The sequence below is a fragment of the Hemicordylus capensis genome, chromosome 1, assembly GCF_027244095.1.
Source record: "Hemicordylus capensis ecotype Gifberg chromosome 1, rHemCap1.1.pri, whole genome shotgun sequence".
In the NCBI taxonomy this organism is placed as follows: domain Eukaryota; kingdom Metazoa; phylum Chordata; class Lepidosauria; order Squamata; family Cordylidae; genus Hemicordylus; species Hemicordylus capensis.
In genome coordinates this window covers 396,213,664-396,234,970 of record NC_069657.1, presented here as the reverse complement: position 1 = coordinate 396,234,970, position 21,307 = coordinate 396,213,664, and the positions used below count along the sequence as shown (strand labels likewise).

The window sequence follows — 21,307 nt, the reverse complement described above, 5'->3', positions numbered from 1 at the left end:
GCACTCAGCCAATCAAGAGTGCTTGGTCAGCTTCTAAACATTGGATAATGGAAGAGGTCCCTCTTCTCCCTAATCCTGCCTCTAATAGCTTAGCTCAGCTTGCACATTCCGGCACACACTGGGCCCTGAAACTTTGAGAAATGTTATGCACAGCTGGCATGATCATTTCATTTCGCAGAAACGTTTCCTGCTACTTCCGTATCCTGCCAGCTTCAAGGCAAACTAAAATGATACAGTTCTTCTGAATTGCCTGCATGGGGGGCGGGGGAAAGCTCTATGCAGTTTCCTCCCAAAAGACATCGCTTCTCTGCAATACTGGCACAAGGGTTGCGTTCTGCATTATTCATTTTCCAGAACATCTCTCCCTTCTGTCAGACCAAAATGAGCAACGATAAGCCCCCTGTTCCATGAGAATTCCTGTACTAGGCAGCAGAATTCTAGGAATTCTAAACTGCAGGGCTGTTTGCCACACAAGCCCACTGGGTCCTGACTTCAAACACAGATCTTCTCCATGTACAGATCAGTGTTCCCTCTAACAGGGATTCCTCAATAATTCTACTCCAAACTGTGATTAGAACCAAACCAAGATCAGTTGTGACATTGAGCTAACTAATCTTGGTTTATGCTGACCAATTTCCTTGAAATAAACCAAGATCTGAACCCAAGGTTTGAAGTGGGTATCAGATTTCAGTTTATTTCAAGGACATTAGTTGGGATAAACCAAGTTTGGATATTGCAACCAATATTCATTTGTTTTTAATTACAATTGCAGTTAGAATTCTTTTGAGGGTCATATGAGGAATGGGGACATCAAGCAGAATCACTATCTAACTGGTTCTGTGTGATTTCTGAACCAGCCCCTTATGATTTTCTAATAAGCAGCTTTCCTTTTTACCACATGTGGACCACCCCAGATAAAGAGCCAGGAGAGGGTAGATAATGAAGGAATCGCTCATAGAAAGAATCTTGAACGCACATCTCTGGGTTGAATTTGAAGTATCTGTACCAGTGTTCCCTCTAATAGGGATTCCCAGATGTTGTTGACTACAACTCCCAGAATCCCCAGCTGCAGTCCCCAGCTTTTTTGCTTGGGGATTAATCACAGTTTGGAGTAGAAACTGTGATTAACAGAAACTGAAACTCATGTGGCAGGGAAAGGGAGAGCATTCAATCTCAAGGCCTGGAGATACTGCACGAGACCAAGATTTAACCATGATTCTGTGCAATGTCTGAATCATCCCAGAAACTAACCCGAGTTAGGGCCAATTTATACAATCAACAGATTCATGCAATACAACCTTTCTTTGACTAACTTAGCCCCCCCCCCACTTTTTTTTTAACTGCAGGTAGATGGCTTACATGCTTGAATGTTCCTTTAGGAGAAGTACTCCCTGCCTTTGGAAAAATGTCAGGAAGACAGATTTAGCATAGCTCTCAACCTGCTTGTTTTGTATGTGCTGCAATTATTTTTCATGGGGTGAGAATAGAGACATTCAGCCTGAAGTAGTACATCCCAGGAGACGCAAGTCTAAATTGGGATTAAAACCTATACTGATGGACCAATGGTTTGATTCTAGCTCAGCATGGTTTCTGCTGGATGCCTATGGCTTTTCAGAGTTTCAGGCAAGGGTCTTTCCCACCCCTACCTGGACATGGCAAGAACTGAAACTGGGAACTCCTGCATGCACAGCAGATGCTCTGCACTCAGCTACTGTGCCACAACCATGGAGTAGGGATTTGCACGGAACTGGCAGGGGCCGGTTCAAAGGTGGGGGGCACTTTTAAGGATGGGGAGGGTGCACTCCCCCCCCTGCGTTTTCCCCACCAGCACTCCCTTGAAAACCGGACAGGCAGGGTAGCAGAGTACCTCCCTGCCGCCTGGTCCCCTCTTCGGTCTGGAAGTGACCAGAAGTAGTGTGCGCACGCACCAACATGCACCTGCAGGCATGTGCCGACATGCACATGAGGGTGTGCTACTTCTGAACTGAAGAGGGGATGGGGCATCAGGGACGTACTCTGCCGCCCCGCTGGTCTGGTTTTGAAGGGAGCGCTGGTAGGGGGAAAGCGTGTGTGTGTGTGTGTGTGTGTGTGTGTGCACCCTCCCCCATCTCACACTGGTTTGAACATGGGGTTCTGAACCTGTTCGCCGTCCTAGGAACAAAACACTGAACAGGTTTGTGCACATCCCTACCATGGAGTGATCCAAACAGCTGCAGAAACTGCCTACCTCTCACCCATACTCCTCTTTCCCAGAGGGAGAGCCCAATATATTATGCTATTGACATTAATATCCTCCAGGAATGTCTGAGAGGGTTGTGGAGGGGAGGCACTGCTTTGCAGTGGTTCCACTCCTACCTCTCAGGAAGATTCCAGATGATGTTGCTTGGAGACTGTTGCTCATACAATTCAGGCAGCATTTAGAAAAGCAAGTGTCAGGCCTTCATGATTCCACAGAAAAGCATGAACCTGTTGGTGGTCTCTAGTAGAGGTTCAGGATGTAGGGGAAAGCTGGGAGAGCTTCTAGAAGACAGGAAGCAAGGCTTCAACTCCTTATCTTCCATGTCTATTATTGCCTCTCCCCATTTCCTTACTGCCCGCCTGCCTCTATAACCCTTTATCAGCCCAATCCTTGGTTAGAAAAAGGTAATGTAGTTGACATCCTGAGGTCAAGAAACCTGAATGTTGGAAACAAAATAAGTTCTGCATTATATGTAGAGATCCATAATTAACTTGTGCTTCCTTGACATACAATTTGGAATTTGGGGGAGAATTCAATACTTATCCCTCTGTGTATAAGGCATCAAGCCCTGAGAATCAACCCAGTACTCTTTGGAACATATTGCTTTACTTAAATCAGTGTACTAGCCATAGCAGTACATGGATTAAATCTAGGTTTTACCCTTCCAAAATGAAAATAATACTGAGGGGGCATCTCTCAATGATAACCCCTTTGAAAACAGTCAATGGGTGCATTCAAAACCACCCTGAGCCATTTTTGGAAGGGCGGTATAGAAATTGAATATATAATAATAATAATAATAATAATAATTATTATTATTATTATTATTATATTATTATTATTATTAGAACTGCAGGGGTGTGTGTGTTTCTCTATAAGTGCATTTGCCATTCTCTGTTCAAACAATTTTCTCTCCAGGTTCAAGCTCAGGAAACATTCCCTAATTCACAGCAACAGCTAGTTATGCATAGCACTGATTGGCTGGTACTAATATAATCATGAAGCCATTCATTACACCATCCCCCACCGCCACCAAAGTAATTTTTACACATGCATGTTTTAAGGCACTCATTTGGTGTCTTTTAAAATAAGTGTACATGTGCAACTTTAAAAAGTTAACACGAAGTTGTGTTAATGTTAGAAAGGTACACAAAACATGTAGTGAGGAAGAGGCAATACTGAGTTAGCTAGTATAGGAACATAGGAAGCTGCCATATACTGAGTCAGACCATTGGTCTATCTAGCTCAGTATTGTCTTCACAGACTGGCAGCGGCTTCTCCAAGGTTGCAGGCAGGAATCTCTCTCAGCCCTCTCTTGGAGATGCCAGGGAGGGAACTTGAAACCTTCTGCTCTTCCCAGAGCAGCTTCATCCCCTGAGGGGAATATCTTGCAGTGCTCACACATCAAGTCTTCCATTCATATGCAACCAGTGCAGACCCTGCTTAGCTATGGGGACAAGTCATGTTTGCAACCACAAGACCAGCTCTCCTCTCCTAGTATGTCTGCCATTTACACTGAAAGAAGCCAGGCTCACCCTGAAGGAGAAAAAATAGTTTGTAACTCTCATGTTAATATTATGTCTGTATAGTCAAGACCCATGTGTTTTCTTCAAGATTTGTGAAAAGGAAATTCTACAAATTGCTGCACTAAATCCTGCAAAACAGAACACCCCTGGTTTGTTTCAGCCATTCCAATCAATGCCACTCTCCAAACCCAAGAGAGAGGAAGATGAACACATCATCAGAGCACAGGTACCTAAAGAATGGAAGGAACATAGCAGCTACTTTGCAGGTGAATTTAGCAGTCTAGAGAGACTCTAAGGAAAATGGCAGAAACACTCTAATTTGGATAGGGCAGGCCAGAACACTGAATAGGAAATTTGGGATATAGTTTAACATGGTCATGCTGTTGCTCACACAATAATACTTTTGCTCCTATTGCTCACGCAATAATACTTTGGTTGGCCCTCAAGCCTTAGCAACCCTAGTGAAACTATTAGTCATCAAACTCCACTATATTAGAGTCCCTCTGACCAGGGGCATAACTATGATAGGGCAAGGGGAGACAGTTGTCTGGGGGCCCACTGCCTTGGGGGGGCCCAGAGGCAAGTCACATGACTGACTCCCCCAGCCACGCATCCACCAGGGCTTCCTTCAGTTGTATTCATCCTCCGAAACTGATGTGAGTGTTAAGACCTGGAGCTACCAGAACAGCATGTCTTTCTCTAGTACCATTAAATGACTTGCATTGTCCACAATTTACAAAACCTTTAAAAAAATAATTTAGGATGATGTTCTATTGTGGCACATAGGAGATATATGAAATAAATTTTCCTATGCTTTTTGTTACCACTATTCAGCCTCATTTAAGATTTCTTTACTTCATGAGCTGAGCTTCAGTGAGGGGGGGGGCATTTTAAAATCTTCTCTCTGGGCCCACTACAACCTTGCTATGCCCCTGCCTCTGACATGACCAGTTTGGGGTGCATAGCCAGACCAAAGAGAAGGAGGGGAAGATTTTCCTGTTGACACCATAGAGAACAAACAACAGCTATAAGTAAGTAGATGCTAAAAGACTGGCTGATTTACAGGCTGGTGCTCAGCTGAAGAGCTGGAGAGTTTTCTGAGAGAAGTCAGATGTGTGTGTGTTTGTAAGCGCAATGCTTACAGACTGAAGAAAATGGTCCCTGAAGGACTTTCCCAGTGCTTGGCCTCCCAAAGTGCCTCAGGATTATAAACAACATCGGCAGTAGCAAAACAGTCACAGCTTCTCCAAAGAGCTACATCTCTCCATTTATGCCATCGTTCCAGTCCTGAATATAAGCCCCAGCAGCCACCAAGCCCAGCTGCATGACAAGGACCTTGCAAGGATGGCTTCTTGTACTCCACAAGAACTGCTCCCGACAGCCTCACGTTCTCCACACTGATGGCCACAGCTAAGGGTCCTTTCCCCCAAATGCTACGCAATCTGTCCGTCCAATATGCCTTTGCACTTCCACCTCCTGTTGCTTGGCCTCATTCCCAGAGAAGGGGCATCAGGAGGAGGAAAGAAAGATGAAAAGGCAAGTGGAAAGAAACAACCCGTGTCTTCAGGACTCTTCATCTGGCCTTGCACTGCACTACCTCAGAGCAGAGACAGCACTCTGCGTGGGCAGGGGGAGCATTCCCAGCTAACTTTAAAACAATGGCAAGCCGCTTGAGGCCTTCCAACTTGCGATCTTCCCCTTTCCAGCGCCCAAGGCAGCTCCTGCTGGTTCCTGCTCTGGCCGGCCCTGCCCTTGGCTTTCCAGAGCGTTACACATCAACTGGCGCACACCCAGATCCCCTTCCAATCATGCGGTTCTTGGGAGGACGCTTTGGGCTCACTTGCTGCTCCTAGTCAAAATGCCGGGAGAAAGGGAAGCAGCCGCTTAGCGCTTGCCCTTCGCCACTACGAGTCGGGGGGACAGGAATGTGGGGGTGGAAGGAATGGACTCGCCTTCTCCTCATTGCTTCTAGAAAACGCACGGAGACGCCTGCGCCCTCCCCCGTAGAGCTAGTTTCCCGAGCCCCTCTGATACCCGGTGGGAACGGGGTCCTCCCGAGGTGGTGGTGGTCTGGCCAGTTGCCTGTGCCCTGGCGCGTACCTGGACTGATGCTGGCAGTTAGGGCAGGGCACTTGGCACAGCCGGAGTCCTCCTGAGGCCCTGCACCAGCAGCGCCCAAGTGCCGGCCGGGGGACGGGGAGGCACCGGCTGAAATTAGCCTCTCCTTGCAGAAAGCCCTTAATCGGATTTCAGGACAGCTGCTGAGCGATGCCAGAAAGACAAACGGACTTACTGTGCGGGCTTCTGCAAGGCCAAAGTTCCGCTTCCCAGCTCTCTTGGCGGCGGCGAGGAGCTTCCCTACGCCCTGTTCCTGCTCATCGCCGCAGAGTTTTAGCTCAGAGAGCAGCTGCCCTCCCAGGCTCCGCACAGGGAAGGTGGGGTTTGGCCTGGCAGGATGTGCCTGTGGCTCAGATTGAGCCTGGGCGAGGGGGATGGGCGGGACGGAAGAATTAAAGGCGCCGTCGTCGCCGGGGCCGTGGAAGGCGGCGCGCCGGATTGCTCTTGCCTGACTGGTGGCCGCGAAGTTAGTTGCGCGTTCTCTCTGCAGTCTTGGGCTCCCACTTCGCTCATAGTTGTTCGTCGTGGGCAAAATAAAAAAACCTATCTGGCCAAAATACAGTCACTAAAAACTATTTTGGAACAATGACCAAACTTTGCTCCCTCGCCGCATCAGCAACCCAGATCAAAACGCCCATGAGCCTTCCCTCTCGCCTTTTTGCCATTCTTGAACTCTCTGTGTAAGTGAGGTGGCAGGAGGAGGATTACCATGATTTGGAAGTCGCTAGTCTGATCTCCGTCGTGACTATGTGTCCCCGACGTTTTGCAGCAGCCGGAGGGATGTCCCATAGACTTCTCCTGGGACATTTCATACATAAGGACCTATGGTTGCTCCTGGGAAACAAACACCTCTGGCCAACCCACTGATTCCACCACAGGGAATGAGTGGTTATTAAAAAATGCACATGCCCAAGAAATGCACATCCTTTTGCTTTAAAAAGTAAGAAAAGTGCCAGACTTCTTTTGGAAACACTTCTATAAAGAAGCTAAAATGTAGCAAATGCTCCTAAAATACATTTGGATCTCGGTTTCCAGCCCCTAACTTAATCTTGGGTGTGTCCAAGAGTGGACATTTAAACTTTGCTGAGATAATCTTGTCCTCCCAGCCCTCCAAAATTTGAAAATATGTTTTTCCCTATTCATTTTTAACCCTGGTTTTGGGGGGAAGAAAATATTTTTGGCTGGCAAGGCCTACAATAACGATGGCTCCCCTTCTACAAGTTATGTCAAGAAGTCAGAAGAATCATTTATCTTTTAAAAACAGAGCATGAACAGACTCTCTTCTCTCGCACAGAAAGACTATGGGAAACTGGTCTTGTGGCAGCAAGTAAGCAAGCATGAATTGCCCACCCCCTTTGCTAAGCAGGGCCTGCTCTGGTTTGCATTTGAATGGGAGACTACATGTGAGCACTGTAAGATATTCCCTAGGGGATGGAGCTGCTCTTCTAGGAAGAGCAAGAAGATTCCAAGTTCCCTCCCTAGAATCTCCAAGATCGGGCTGAGAGAGATTCCTGCCTGTAACCTTAGAGAAGCCACTGCCAGTCTGTGCAAGCAATACTGAGGTAGATGGACCAATGGTCTGACATATGACAGCTTCCTCTGTTCCTATAACTCTTCCTTGTATAAAGAACACTTTCCGTTTAATCTGAATTCTGAACCACTGACAAACTAACAGCTAGTATGGCTGGGTGGGTGGTTAAGCAATGGGGATGCTTAAGGGGAGGCTGCAAAAAAAGCCCTCTCATGCTCTTACCATCCATTTGTAGATAGCCACATAGCCCAATCCTATGCATGTTTGCTCAGAAATAAGTACCACTGAGTTCAATGGCATCTACTCCCAAGTAAGTGTGCATGAGGTAACCTAAGTGAATGTTCCTGCTCAGGACAGCACACAAGAGGGCTAGTCTTGGGGAGAAGAGCTGGTCTCATGGCATGAATGGAGCATTAATTGTCCCCATTGCTAAGCAGGATCTGCCTTGGTTTGCATTTGGATGGGAGACTTCATGTGAGTGCTGTAAAATACTCTCCTTAGGGGATGGAGCTCAGTGGAAGAGCATCTGAAGTCCCAAGTTTACTCCCAGGCATAGGGCTCAGGGCTGGGTGAGACTCCTGCCTGTAACCTTGGAGAACCACTGCCGGGTAGTAAGTATAGACAATACTGAGCTTGATGGACCCATGATCTGACTTGGTATAAGGCAGCCTCCTATGTTCCTAAAAGCAGGAGCAGAGCATTTAGTTCCCTTGTCTCTCCACCGTTAGAACACATGGTATGGACTTGCCATGTAGTTGCCTGTATATGCGGCACTTATATTTATGGCGCACTTTAGATGCTTTATTGGATTATAAAACTCACCGGGAGTGTGTCTGCTTGGGCGTGAAGAGGCTGGATGTGCATGCAGGGATGCTGAGTTGCTCAATGTCCAACGAGGATTAGCAAGTACTGAGCTACACACAGAGGGAAAGTGAACATTAGGCATGTGGTTGGGTGAGTCCAGCCTGGAAACTTCCCCTCCCTCCCTATTTGTTTAAGCTTACCTGACTCTCCCATTTTGTTTATTTTCTTGGTTGCATATGAAAAACTCAGTACACAGTGCCTGGTTACACAGGCACAATAGAGATGGAAGGAGAAGGAAAGGCAGGTGGGTTCCCAGAGGCAGCTTATCCTGGAGGGCAGGGCAAATTTCCCTCTTGTTGGCTGTTTTCTTTACCAGTAATACTCGGAGTTCAAAATAGGCACAACTTGATACGTGTAGTGTATAGTACCTAAGTATTTGCCCATCATGTTTATATGTTCCAAAATCCAGTGCTTTCTCTTCACAGCACAGCAACTGAATAGCCATTAATGGCTTTAAAAATGTTTTTGTTTTGTTTTTTGTTGTATTTCATTGTAGGGTGTTGTTTTTGTTTTCATGTGTTTTTAATAGTAGGTTTTATGCTATCATTGTTTTACTTTGTGAGCTGTTCAGAGAACAACTGTCATGGCATAGTCAATGAATAAAGTTATTATTATTATTAAACTGCCAAAAAATAAGCTGATTATAATGTAGGGAGAAGCTCTTTAAAAGATTGGCATTGTCCAAGGAGACGGAAGAAATCTTACCATGAAGGCCTTTAGGAAAAACTGAGTCTTCCATATAAACTGCCCTGCCCTCTGACCTGTTGTTGTACTTACTGACAAGGTCTTTAGCCTCTCTACAGAAGAAACAGAACATGTACCTACACATAAATAAAAGCAGTTAAGTGGGCAATGGAAACCCCTAAAATTGTCTCACTCTTGACTAGCTGCAAACACACCTGTAATGTTGTCATTGCCATCAAGAGGAAGAGAAGGAAAGGTAAAGGAAAGGGAAGGGAAGAAGGAAAGATATCATTGCTCCATTTTACTGGAGACCACTATGGCTTCCTACCTCGTTTTAGAGAGCCAATATATTGACTACTTAGGGAGCCAATATTATATTGACTGCTGTTTTCAGGCTTCTTCAGATACTTAGTACTTCTTGATGATGGGTGGTAAGCATGCTAAAGGCTGCTTCATACATGCAGACATCCACATGGTGGCTAGTCATAACACAAATGGGTGGGGGTGGGGGAAGCGAGTGGAAAATGTTTTGTGTAAGCCACAGCCTTACAGTGGTGGTTCAAGTGGATTTAAGCCGCATCAAGTGTAAACCCTGAAAATAACAGTGAAATGAGTAGTCCAAGATTGCTGGTGAGGAGGAACATCCATCATTCAAAGAAAAAACAAGTAAAAACTAGAACATGTTCTTGAAATGGCAATTTAACTGTTGTAGTGCAGAGGCCTCACACAATCATTTTTTCCTTTTAATGGGTTACAGGAGCATTTGGTAAATTGGGCAAGCACCCACTCTTTACTAAACTCAACAAAATACAGTATTTCAAAAGTTACAAACAGACATGTGTGTGCTTGTTTGTGGGGACTGTGTCTTGTCATCAGTGATGGGTTCTATGCAATAGAGCCCATCCACAGAGTTGCACAACAAGTACACACTTCTAGCCAGGTTGTACTTTGGGTGGTGGAGGCTTCCGATGTTAACAGGTACCCCTGGAATACGAACCCTCTAAAATTTGGGTTACGAGCGAGCAAATGCAAAGCGAGGGGCGGGGGAAATGAACGGATATATCGCATGAAACAAAGGGAAGAGTGTTCACACTTCTCTGAATATGTATGCTGGTCCATGCTTTTAACTAACAATATATATACGTGAAAGCAGCGGGGGAGGGACCCATGGTGAGCACAACCATGAAAAGAAGAAAGAAAACCTCCTGCGCCTTTAAGAGTCTAGTCGTCACCTCCTCCTATTCCTGTGACAGACACAACTGCTTCTTTCTGGAATCTCAGCTCCCCTCTGAGTCAGGCATCAGCAACGCCGGCTGGGGCTCTCCAGAAGGTGCGGCCACACCCAGATCGGCGGGAAGGGAGGAAAACTGCAGCCACACGGGGGTTTGGGGGCTTAGCTCCAGAATATTTAGAGTTTCTGTTGGTCTCACAGTGCTACGGCTCAGACTTTTGAAGGAATACAAGAAGAGGGGCCGTAGCACACGTGCGGAGTGCCTCTTTCTCGCCACGGAGTTTTGTAACTGCAACTAACCCCTCCTCCCTTCCTTCCCGTTCCCGGTTCGAAGGGTTTCCGTAAGAAGTGGCGGGGCAGGGACTGGGCCAGTGATGTAGTTGCAGGTTCAGAAGTGCAGGCGCCCTCCATGACAGCGCCCCCATGGCTGGCCATGCCCACCACCCCAAAGCCAGAGAAGCCGAGAAGTACCGGCGCGCCTCCGTCCCTGGGCATCACCCCCTCCACTGCACCCCGGGACTTGGCTCCGAAGCAGGCCTGAGAGCCCCACCCCCTTTCATTTCGGAAACGGAGTACTGCTACTGCTGGGCTGGCCCGCTCACGGCTGACTCAGCCTGCCAGGGCCAGTCATCCAGAGCAGCGATGCCTCCGCAGGCCCAGGGCCTACTTGATTGGTTCGCGATCAGTTTTAGATCGGGCCAATAAAGGAGAGAGTTTCCTGGCCCTGGCGGCAAACGAGCCCCCAGGAGAACGTCAGCCCGGAGTTAAACAATGCTAATCCCAGTTGCGCACGAGCTCCCTCTGCTGGACCCGGCCAGGCCTTTTGTAGTGCTCCTGTCTGCTGGTAACTTTTCCCGGGGGTTAAATGGCAGACGCATCAGGACCGTCTGTTGCCGTAGTAGAAGTATAGGCCCTTCTTCCCCCGCGCTCTGTGGCTGGGGAAGGATGGCTAACTGGCTGCTTACTGGCTCGAGAAAGACTAAACCTGTCTGGACTAATAGCTGTAGACAATGTAGTTTGGCGAAAGTCAGATACATGAAGGAGGCGGGAAGTCTTCACAGACATTGCTGACCCTGAAGGAGGGAGCCTCCCCAGTGTTGACTTGCATCCCTTGACTTTCTCCCATATATGGGAATAGCTACCATTCATTCCCACTGAGAAAAGGAAAAGAGAAAGCTGCTTCCATCCCTGGCACTGGGCTGCCCAGCCCTCACTGGCACCACGGGATCTCCCAGGAGCTTCATACATTTATTAATTATATTATTATTAACATTTTATATCCCGCTCTTCCTCCAAGGAGCCCAGAGCGGTGTACTACATACTTTAGTTTTTCCTCACAACAACCCTGTGAAGTAGGTTAGGCTGAGAGAGAAGTGACTGGCCCAGAGTCACCCAGCAAGTCTCATGGCTGAATGGGGATTTGAACTCAGGTCTTCCCAGTCCTAGTTGAGCACTCTAACCACTATACCATGTTGTGTGAAGAGCAGACAAAGGTTCTTGCAGTGTATCATATAGTCCTTCCCAGCAGGCACATACAAGCACCCATCCATAACTGATGGGCATTTTGCTAGTTACTAATTAAACTGTCTTACTAATAATAGACAGCCTCACCTTTATTAGACTATCTATCATCAGTGTACAATTTAACAAGATTATAGATTATAGCCGAGAGCATAGTGAACAGGGATAGCAAACAGGACGTAGGAGTTTTGCAGGAGTTTAGCGGGAAGTGTGGAGGTGAGCCTGGAACAAGCCCCTGCAATCACAAGGATCACAAGGAGCCTGGTGGAGAAGAGAACGTAAGTACATATCCCTCCCTCATATCCCTCATATTCTTGGGAAAGGCTGTTTGGACAGTTAAATAGCTGACCATTACAGCTGAGACCTATCCTAATAAACGGACAATAAGCTCCCTAAATACTGTAAAGAGCCAACTAAAACAGTATGAATAGCAATAGCAATAGCACTTACATTTATATACCACTCTATAGCTGGAGCTCTCTAAGCGGTTTACAATGATTTTAGCATATTGCCCCCAACATTCTGGGTACTCATAGAAGATACTGTAGAAGGTCAGCAGGGGAAGGGGCACTTCCCAGTGTATTGCACAAAGTGCCACATGTACAACTATTTGCCCCATGGGCAGAAGTCATGGGTGTGTGCTCGGTGCAAGGAGCTCCTGGCTCTCAGGGAACAAATCCATTCCCTCGAGACCAAGGTGGCAGATCTGGAGAAGCTCAGGGAGACAGAGAGGCATGTGGATGAGACCTTCAGGATGTGATAGAGGCATCCCACTCCAGGGCTGGTAGCTCCTCTGCTGTCAGGGAGAATAAAGGTCTTGGGCGAGGAGGACATCGGTCTGAGGAAGAGGGAAATGCTCCTTTAGAAGGGACCCCTTCCGTGGATGATGAGCCCATATCCTCTCGTACAGGGGATACTCCTCTGGGGGGTGGGGGCCTCCTTGTAGTTGGTGATTCGATCATTAGGGGGATAGAGATATGGGTTTGTGACCCGCGTGTTGACTGCACGGTGACTTGCCTGCCTGGTGCGAAGGTTGCGGACATTACGCAGCGTCTAGATAGGCTCCTAGGCAGTGCTGGGGAGGAGACAGCTGTCATGGTGCACGTCGGCACCAACGATGTGGGGAAATGCAGTTGGGAGGTCCTGGAAGCCAAATTTAGGCTGATAGGTAGCATTTTGAAGTCCAGAACCCCCAAGGTAGCATTCTCGGAAATGCTACCTGTTCCATGCGCAATTACAGTGAGACAGGCAGAGCTGAGGGGTTTCAATGCGTGGATGAGACGTTATTGCTGGGAGGAGGGATTTAGATTTGTTAGGCACTGGGACACATTTTGGGGCAAGCAAGGCCTGTACAAAAGGGACGGGCTGCACTTGAACCAAGATGGAACCAGACTGCTGGCGCTTAAAATCAAAAAGGTTGCAGAGCAGCTTTTAAAATGTCACCTGGGGAACAGCCGATGGGAGCTGGGCAGTATCCCGTTTGGCAAAAGCCATCCTTTAAAGTGTGAGGCTGCAAAGAATTCAAATAAAACAGAAGGGGCCGGAGCAGAACCGCATAAAGAGCAGACAGGAGCCTGTGCCAGCAGGTCAAAGAGTCAAAAGAATAGCATACATCAGGGGAGATATTCAGTGTATAGGTGCTTGTATGCCAATGCCAGAAGCCTCTGAGCCAAGATGGGTGAGCTGGAGTGCTTGGTTGCTAACGCAGAAATAGACATAGTGGGCATAACAGAAACATGGTGGAACAGTGAGAACCGGTGGGACACTGTTATCCCTGGGTATAAACTCTATAGAAAGGACAGGGAGGGGCGCCTTGGGGTAGCACTATATGTTAAAGAAGGGATAGAATCTAACAAGCTAGAAAACCTAAGTGGACTGGAGTCCTCCACAGAAACCCTGTGGGTGACTATACAAGGCCGGAAAGGAATCGTGCTACTGGGGACATGCTATCGTGCTGGGGACGTGCTATCCAGATCAAAATGCCGACAGTGACTGGGAGATGCAGGAGGAAATCAGGGAGGCATCAAGGAGAGGCAGGGCTGTAATTATGGGTGATTTCAGCTACCCACACATAGACTGGGTAAATTCACATTCAAGTCAGGACAAAGAGGTCAAATTTCTAGATACGCTAAATGACTGTGCCCTAGAACAGTTGGTCATGGAACCGACCAGAGAGAAGGCGACCTTGGATATAATTCTGAGTGACACCCAGGACCTGGTGCGTGATGTCAGTGTCATAGACCCTTTAGGGAACAGTGACCACAGTGCCATCAAATTCAGCATACATGCGGGGAGAGAATCACCATGGATGTCAAACACAGACATTTTGAATTTCAGAAGAGGAAACTTCTCCAAAATGAGGAGTATGGTGAAAAGAAAGCTGACTGGGAAAATCAGGAGAGTCACTTCGCTCCAGAGTGCATGGAGTTTACTCAAAACCACAATACTAGAAGCCCAGTTAGATTGTATACCCAAAAGGAGGAAAGGTACTACTAAGTCCAGGAGGATGCCAGCATGGCTAACGGGTACCGTCAAGGAAGCCATAAAAGGGAAGAAGACTTCCTTCTGAAATTGGAAGGCCTGTCCAAATGAAGAGAACAGAAAGGAACACAAACTCTGGCAAAAGAAATGCAAGGTTGTCAATAAGGGAGGCAAAAAGAGAGTTTGAGGAACATTTAGCCAAAAGTATCAAGGGGAATAACAAAAACTTCTTTAAGTATATCAGAAGCAGGAAACCTGCTAGGGAGGCGGTTGGGCCATTAGACAATGAGGGAGTGAAAGGGATTATTAAGGAGGATATGGAGGTTGCAGAGAAACTAAATGAGTTCTTTGCATCTGTTTTCATGGCAGAGGATACTGAGCATATACCTGTTCCTGAACCAGGCTTTTTAGGGATGGAGGCTAGTGAGCTGAGTCAGATAGAAGTGACAAGGGATGATGTTCTAAACTGTCTGGATGAAAGCTAACAAATCACCAGGGCTGGATGGCATCCATCCAAGAGTCCTCAAAGAACTCAAATGTGAAATTTCCAACCTCCTTGCTAAAATATTTAACTTATTCCTGAAATCGGGCTCTGTACCAGAGGACTGGAGAGTAGCAAATGTAACACCGATTTTCAAAAAGGGATCCAGGGGCGATCCGGGAAATTACAGGCCGGTTAGCCTAACGTCCGTTCCAGGCAAATTGATGGAAAGCATCCTCAAGGATAAAATTGTAAAGCACCTAGAAGAACAGGCCCTGCTGGGAGTGAGCCAGCATGGCTTCCGCAAAGGTAAATCTTGCCTCACCAACCTTTTGGACTTCTTTGAGAGTGTCAACGAGTGTGTGGATCAAGGTGATCCAGTTGACATAGTCTACCTGGACTTCCAAAAAGCTTTTGACAAAGTTCCTCATCAAAGATTCCTGAGGAAACTTAGCTGTCATGGGATAAGGTGACAAGTACATGTGTGGATTGCTAACTGGTTGAAAGACAGGAAACAGAGGGTAGGTATAAATGGAGAGTTTTCACAATGAAGGGAAGTAAGAAGTGGGGTCCCCCAGGGATCTGTACTGGGACCAGTGCTTTTTAATTTATTCATAAATGATCTAGAAGCAGGGGTAAGCAGCGATGTGGCCAAATTTGCAGATGATACCAAACTCTTCCGGGTAGTGAAATCTGAAACGGATTGTGAGCAGCTCCAAAAGGATCTCTCCAAACTGGGGGAGTGGGCGACAAAATGGCAAATGCAGTTCAATGTTTGCAAGTGTAAAGTGATGCACATTGGGACGGAAAACCCCAACTTCAAGTATATGCTGATGGGATCCGAGCTGTTAGTGACGGACCAGGAGAGGGATCTTGGGGTTGTGGTTGACAGCTCGTTGAAAGTGTCGACTCAATGTGCGGCAGCTGTGAAAAAGGCAAATTCCATGCTAGGGATCATTAGAAAGGGGATTGAAAATAAAGCGGCTAACATTATAATGCCCTTATACAAAACTATGGTGCGACCACACTTGGAGTACTACATACAATTCTGGTCACCACATCTTAAAAAGGACATTGTTGAAATGGAGAAGGTACAGAAGAGGGCAACCAAGATGATCAGGGGCCTAGAGCACCTTTCTTATGAGGCAAGACTACAACACCTGGGGCTTTTTAGTTTAGAAAAAAGACGACCGCGGGGAGACATGATAGAGGTCTATAAAATCATGCATGGCGTGGAGAAAGTGGAGAAAGAGAGATTCTTTTCCCTCTCACACAACACTAGAACCAGGGGTCACTCCATGAAATTGATTGCCAGGAGGTCTAGGAGCAACAAACGGAAGTACTTTTTCACACAACACGTGATCCACTTGTGGAACTCTCTGCCACAGGATGTGGTGACAGCCAACAACCTGGATGGCTTTAAGAGGGTTTGGATGACTTCATGGAGGAGAGGTCTGTCAATGGCTACTAGTCGGAGGGCTGTGGGCCACCTCCAGCCTCAAGGACAGGGTGCCTCTGAGTACCAGTTGCAGGGGAGTAATGGCAGGAGAGAGGGCACGCCCTCAATTCCTGTCCGTGGCTTCCAGCAGCATCTGGTGGGCCACTGTGCGAAACAGGATGCTGGACTAGATGGGCCTTGGGCCTGATCCAGCAGGGCTGTTCTTATGTTCTTATGTAGTTCCAAGCAAAGGCACATTATACTACATTTCCTAACTTTCTTATCCAAATAACTGGCCATATTGCTAGAATGTTATCTTTGTCTCAGGGTTTAATAAGGAAATGGGGCATGTGTGACCTTGGTCACGACCTAATTCTTTTAAGTTCTAGTAAGAACTAATCTGCCTACTTCCCTTTCACTGTCTCTACAGCTGGGCTAAACTTGGTTCAAATCGAGGTCCACAAGTTAGATCTCTTGTGCCTCAAATGTTCACGCATCCACCATCTTGGGTTGGGGTAGATGGCATCATTACAAACTACACCATTTAGGTGTCCGTGTGTGTTACTCACTAAATATAATTGTACCAAATTTGTCACTTACTAAATTGTCACTCACTAAAGTTATTGTACCAAATTTGGTTGAAATCGGTTAGACAGTCCTCAAGTTAGTGCACTTGCACCTCAAAGGTTCACATGTTCAACATCTTAGATCAGTGTGGATAACATAATCACAAACTACACCATCGGGGCATCCCTACGTGTCCATCAGCTGTAGCAAATTTGGTTCAAATTGGTTAGTCTGTCCACGTTAGTGCACTTGCACCTCAAAAGTTTACATGTCTGACATCTTGAACTGGGGTGGATGACAACATCACAATTTTGGACGTTGAGGTGTCCCTGTGTGTCCCTACAGCTGTAGCAAATTTGGTTCAAATTGGTTAAGTGGTTCACAAGTTAGCTCACTTGCACCTCAAAGGTTTATGGTTCTGCCATCTTGAATCAGGATGGATGACATCATCACAAGCCACACCATTGAGGTGTCCCTGTATGTCACTCACTACAACTGTACCTAATTTGATTCAAATCAGTCCAAAAGTTAGCCCACTTGTACCTCAAATGTTCATGCATCTGCAGTTTTGGATAGGGGTAGATTACATCATCACAAACTACCCCATTGAGGTGTCCTTACAGGACACCTCAACATAGCTGCAGCAAATTTGGTTAAAATTTATTCAGCGGTTCACCAGTTAGCCCACTTGCACCTCAAAGGATTACCCGTCCACTATCTTAAACTGGTGTGGATTACATCATCACAAACTACGCCATTGAGGTGTCCCTGTGTGTCACTCACAGCAGCTGTAGCCAATTTGGTTCAAACGGGTTCGGCAGTCCACAAATTAGCCCGCTTGCACCTCAGATGTTCACGTGGCCACCATCTTGAGTTGGAGTGGATGACATCACCCCACACCATGGTATTTGGGCATTCCGGCATTCCTATTTGTCCCCACAGCTGTAGCAAATTTGGTTCAATTGGTTAGGCAGTTCACAAGTTAGCCCACTTGCGCCTCAAAAGTTTACATGTCCGCCATCTTGGATTGGGGTGGACGACATCATCATCACAAACTATGCTGTTGATGTGTCCCTATGTGTTCCGATTTGGTTCACATTGGTCCAGGAGTTGCAAAGTTGTAAGGTGTGTGTGACACACACCTGGAACTGTGTATGACAGGCAAGATTTGAAAAGTACATGGAATTCCTTCTAAGGCAGAATGGAAAGTGATTTGACTCACAGCTTTGTAGAAAGACCCTCAGTAATGCACACAGACCTTGAGTTGGAAACATTCCCAAGCTAAAACCAGCCATTTAGCACACTTACTAATCCTTTTGTCCACACAATCAGTGAAGCTAAAGAGCAATAGAAGGTTGGTTCACTTCCCTTTCATCAATGCAGAAAGAATCTTGTTGACTTCTCTATTCTGGAAAATCACAAGACGGAAACAATCTCCTTTTCCACACACTAGTGCTCATCAGGAATAGTGGAAGGGCAAAGGTTTAGGAATTTCAAAAGCACTACTTTCTAGTGGAGTAAAAGGCTTGTGGTGATGGTTGTCTTGATACCCACACCCTTTTAGATATCCACAAAATCAGTCAATTTCTCCAGACTTCCTTCCTAGAGAATTTCCAGCACAAATCTGTTCTGTCATGATTGAATACTGTAATTTGGGTGACTGAGGAATCTTACTCATTTTTTCTTTCCTATTTAATGCCTACTCCTTCTAGAAGTTTTAGTATCAATCTCTTCAAAACATTAGATCTGTTGTTTAACCCCACATTCAGTTTCCTTGGAGGTGTCTCATGTTTGGAATTGATTGCTTCCAGATATTTGTATGCTATCAATCTCATCAATCTTGTGCAGTGTTCCTTCTAATTTTTTTTCATCTGTCTGTGGAATGTGTTTTGTTCTGGGCAGCAATATGAAGGCAGTGTGTGTGCATGGGCATTCAGAGTGGGACCTTCCTGTTTCAACCTGAGCAGGATCAAAAATTAATGGGAGTGGACATAAAAAAACTTGTGAGCACACACTTTAGAAGGAACACTGGTTTTGAGGTGCTTGTTATGTATTTTACATGCATTAATGGATATTTTAATTTAGTTTAATTTTAACTTCCCTTCATTGACTACCCTACTCCTTTTGCTTATAACAAGTATTTGGTTACTCATTGCATCTTTTTATTTTGTACAGCAGCTGTTCTTTTAGGTGCATAAGAAAAATATAAACATAATTACCTCAAACAGTGCATGGGCACCTTTTAACACCATGACCTTGCTGATGACAGAGGCCAGACAGTTCTGTTATTCTGGTGTGACTTGTTTCTTGACTTTTATGACATCTTCTATTTTTTCCACACTTTAAAAAAAATGTTCTACCTTTAGGATGAGCAATCAGTAAGAATTTAGATGTATTCATGTGGCATAGTAAGTTGTGACATTCTCCTAGGTTACGTACCCAGAATTAATATGCAATTAATATACAAGAATCAATATGCAATTAAGGAAATAGTGGGATGTGTATGCAAGTTCTAATCCAGGACTATAACAATTATGGAAGCATGAGTATAACCAGGGACACTGTCTAAATAGTTCTTTAATAGGAACTGTAAAAACATGTTCTGAGAAAACTAATAGCGAAAGGGATATGAAGTTCTGTTGGGCAGTTCAGGATGATGTAGCCCTGTAATTGACCAGGATGGAGGGGAAATTGCCCATAGTCTTTTCAGTTACAGCACCACACTTGTGGCTGGCATTTCCTAGATGACCAATTGGCCTTGCTGTTGTTGGCCCTTCACCAAACAATTTCTATACCACCCTTCCAAAAATGGCTCAGGGCAGTTTACACAGAGAAATAATAAATAAATAAGATGGCTCCCTGTCCCCAAAGGGCTCATATTCTAAAAAACACACCAGCAACAGTCACTGGAAGTACTGTGCTGGGGGTGGATAGGGCCAGTTACTCTCCCCCCTGCTAAATAAAGAGAATCACCACATTAAAAGGTGCCTCTTTGCCAAGTTAGCAATTCCCCTTGTATTGAATTTGATTTACTGTAAAGCTGATTTTTATCAGCTGTCTTGGGTGGTGTTTTAAAAAAAAATTATTTAAAGAAAAGTGGGCGATAAATTTCTTAAAAACAAAACAAAACTGGGTTTGTTTGCAATCATCCAAAGTCTTGAATCCAAGTCTTCTCTCTTGCAGGCATTCAGCTCAAGCACAGACCACCAGGGAAGGATTAAGCTTTTTGCCGCTCATAAAGTCTTTTGCTGCCCTTATACCTTAAACAAAAAAGGTTTGCCTTAAAAAAAAAAGTAAAAGGGCAGGGGGACTTTCTTCTTGTCCACTCCACCTTTGCTGCAGCTGCCGCTGCCCACAGAGAGGGGCAGCAAAATTTGAGGAGAGACAAAATTTGCTGCTCCTCAACTTCTGCCGCTGTAGGCAAATGCCTACTCTGTCTCTTCATTAACCCACCACTGCAGACCACTTCTATGTGGGCTTCTGATACTGAGGGCCCATTATTAAAGTAGGCTTTGCTGCTTCTCTTAAGCCTGATGTCTGAAGAGCCCACATGGTCTCTGCCAGCTGGTCATGCTGCATGAGTGTAACTTCAAACTAGGGCTTGTACAGACAGTAGCTTCTGAATGATATGGAAAGAAACTCACTATTCCGTGTATACATGTTCACTTCCTGTGTCCCCATCATGGTTCCTGTTCATTTTGGCGCTAGCAGGTTTTCATTGCACTTCAGGCTGCATTTTAGAAAAGATAGAGCAAGCCCCTAGAAAAGATAGAGCAAGCCCCTAGAAGTGTCACCAGCACTGCTGCAATAACATGTTGGCCATATGCATCTATGAACTAGCATCCATGTCAAATAACATGTTGGCCATATGCATCTATGAACTAGCTCCCCTATTCCCCATGTCCAGAGCACTTTTGGGACTTCTTTTAATTTGCTTTTAAATTACAAGTACACGGCAGGATGTAATCCTATAAAAAAAGTGGGGGAGGGTTTAGTGCAAAGTCTCCCTAAGTGCAAAGCTGACCAGATTAGCCTTCTCCTTAGTCCTGTTCAAACACTGTGCTGTACGAGTGTGCAGATGTCTGTACATTCATATATGGTTTTATGTGAATGATTGTACCTGCATTCATTGTAAAAGTGAACCCAGGTACAAACCCCTCAGATGCATGATACAGATAGAAGTGTACTGCTGTACCTGTATGTTAGGAGACCGACTTATTCAATTCAATGTAAAAAACTGTATGTGTAGATACTGTACACCTGTTGTATGAGTACTGAACATCATGTGTGAATAGGACTCTTAAGGACTCGGTCTCAGGAAAAAGCTACAGTTAGGAAAGTGGAATGAACATGGCTCCTCATGTTGCACTGACATTCTCTCTCTTCTCTTGTATATCTGTACATTTATCAAGCTCCCAGTACTTGTTCAGGGCTAGTCCGATGCAATGGGACCAGTGCTAAGGGAGAAATGGTTGCAAGGCATCGACCAAAACAGCTGTCTGTAGAGTTTTCTTATTTCCAACTTTAAATTTACCATAGCTCAAGCAAACCCCTATGCCTTCTCAGTATGTAGGGGTTCCTAATCTTAAAAAATAAAAATAAAAATGAACCAGTGTATCCCTTTCT

General features: G+C 45.7%; 1 protein-coding gene and 1 long non-coding RNA gene across 3 annotated transcripts in view; one reads left to right on the top strand and one right to left on the bottom strand.

Annotated features, from left to right (window-relative positions):
- The window catches only part of CAPN11 (calpain 11), a 49,943-nt gene extending 43,666 nt beyond the window's left edge, over nucleotides 1–6,277 (bottom strand). For both annotated transcript variants that reach the window (XM_053304336.1, XM_053304347.1), the window contains exon 1: nucleotides 6,059–6,277. The gene's annotated coding sequence lies outside the window, so the exon portion shown is untranslated. The remainder of the gene's footprint in view (nucleotides 1–6,058) is intronic.
- A 4,050-nt stretch (nucleotides 6,278–10,327) lies between these two features.
- LOC128348728 (uncharacterized) overlaps nucleotides 10,328–21,307 on the top strand; it is a 33,715-nt gene continuing 22,735 nt past the window's right edge. The window contains exon 1 of the long non-coding RNA XR_008318285.1: nucleotides 10,328–11,992. This is a non-coding gene — a long non-coding RNA (uncharacterized LOC128348728). The remainder of the gene's footprint in view (nucleotides 11,993–21,307) is intronic.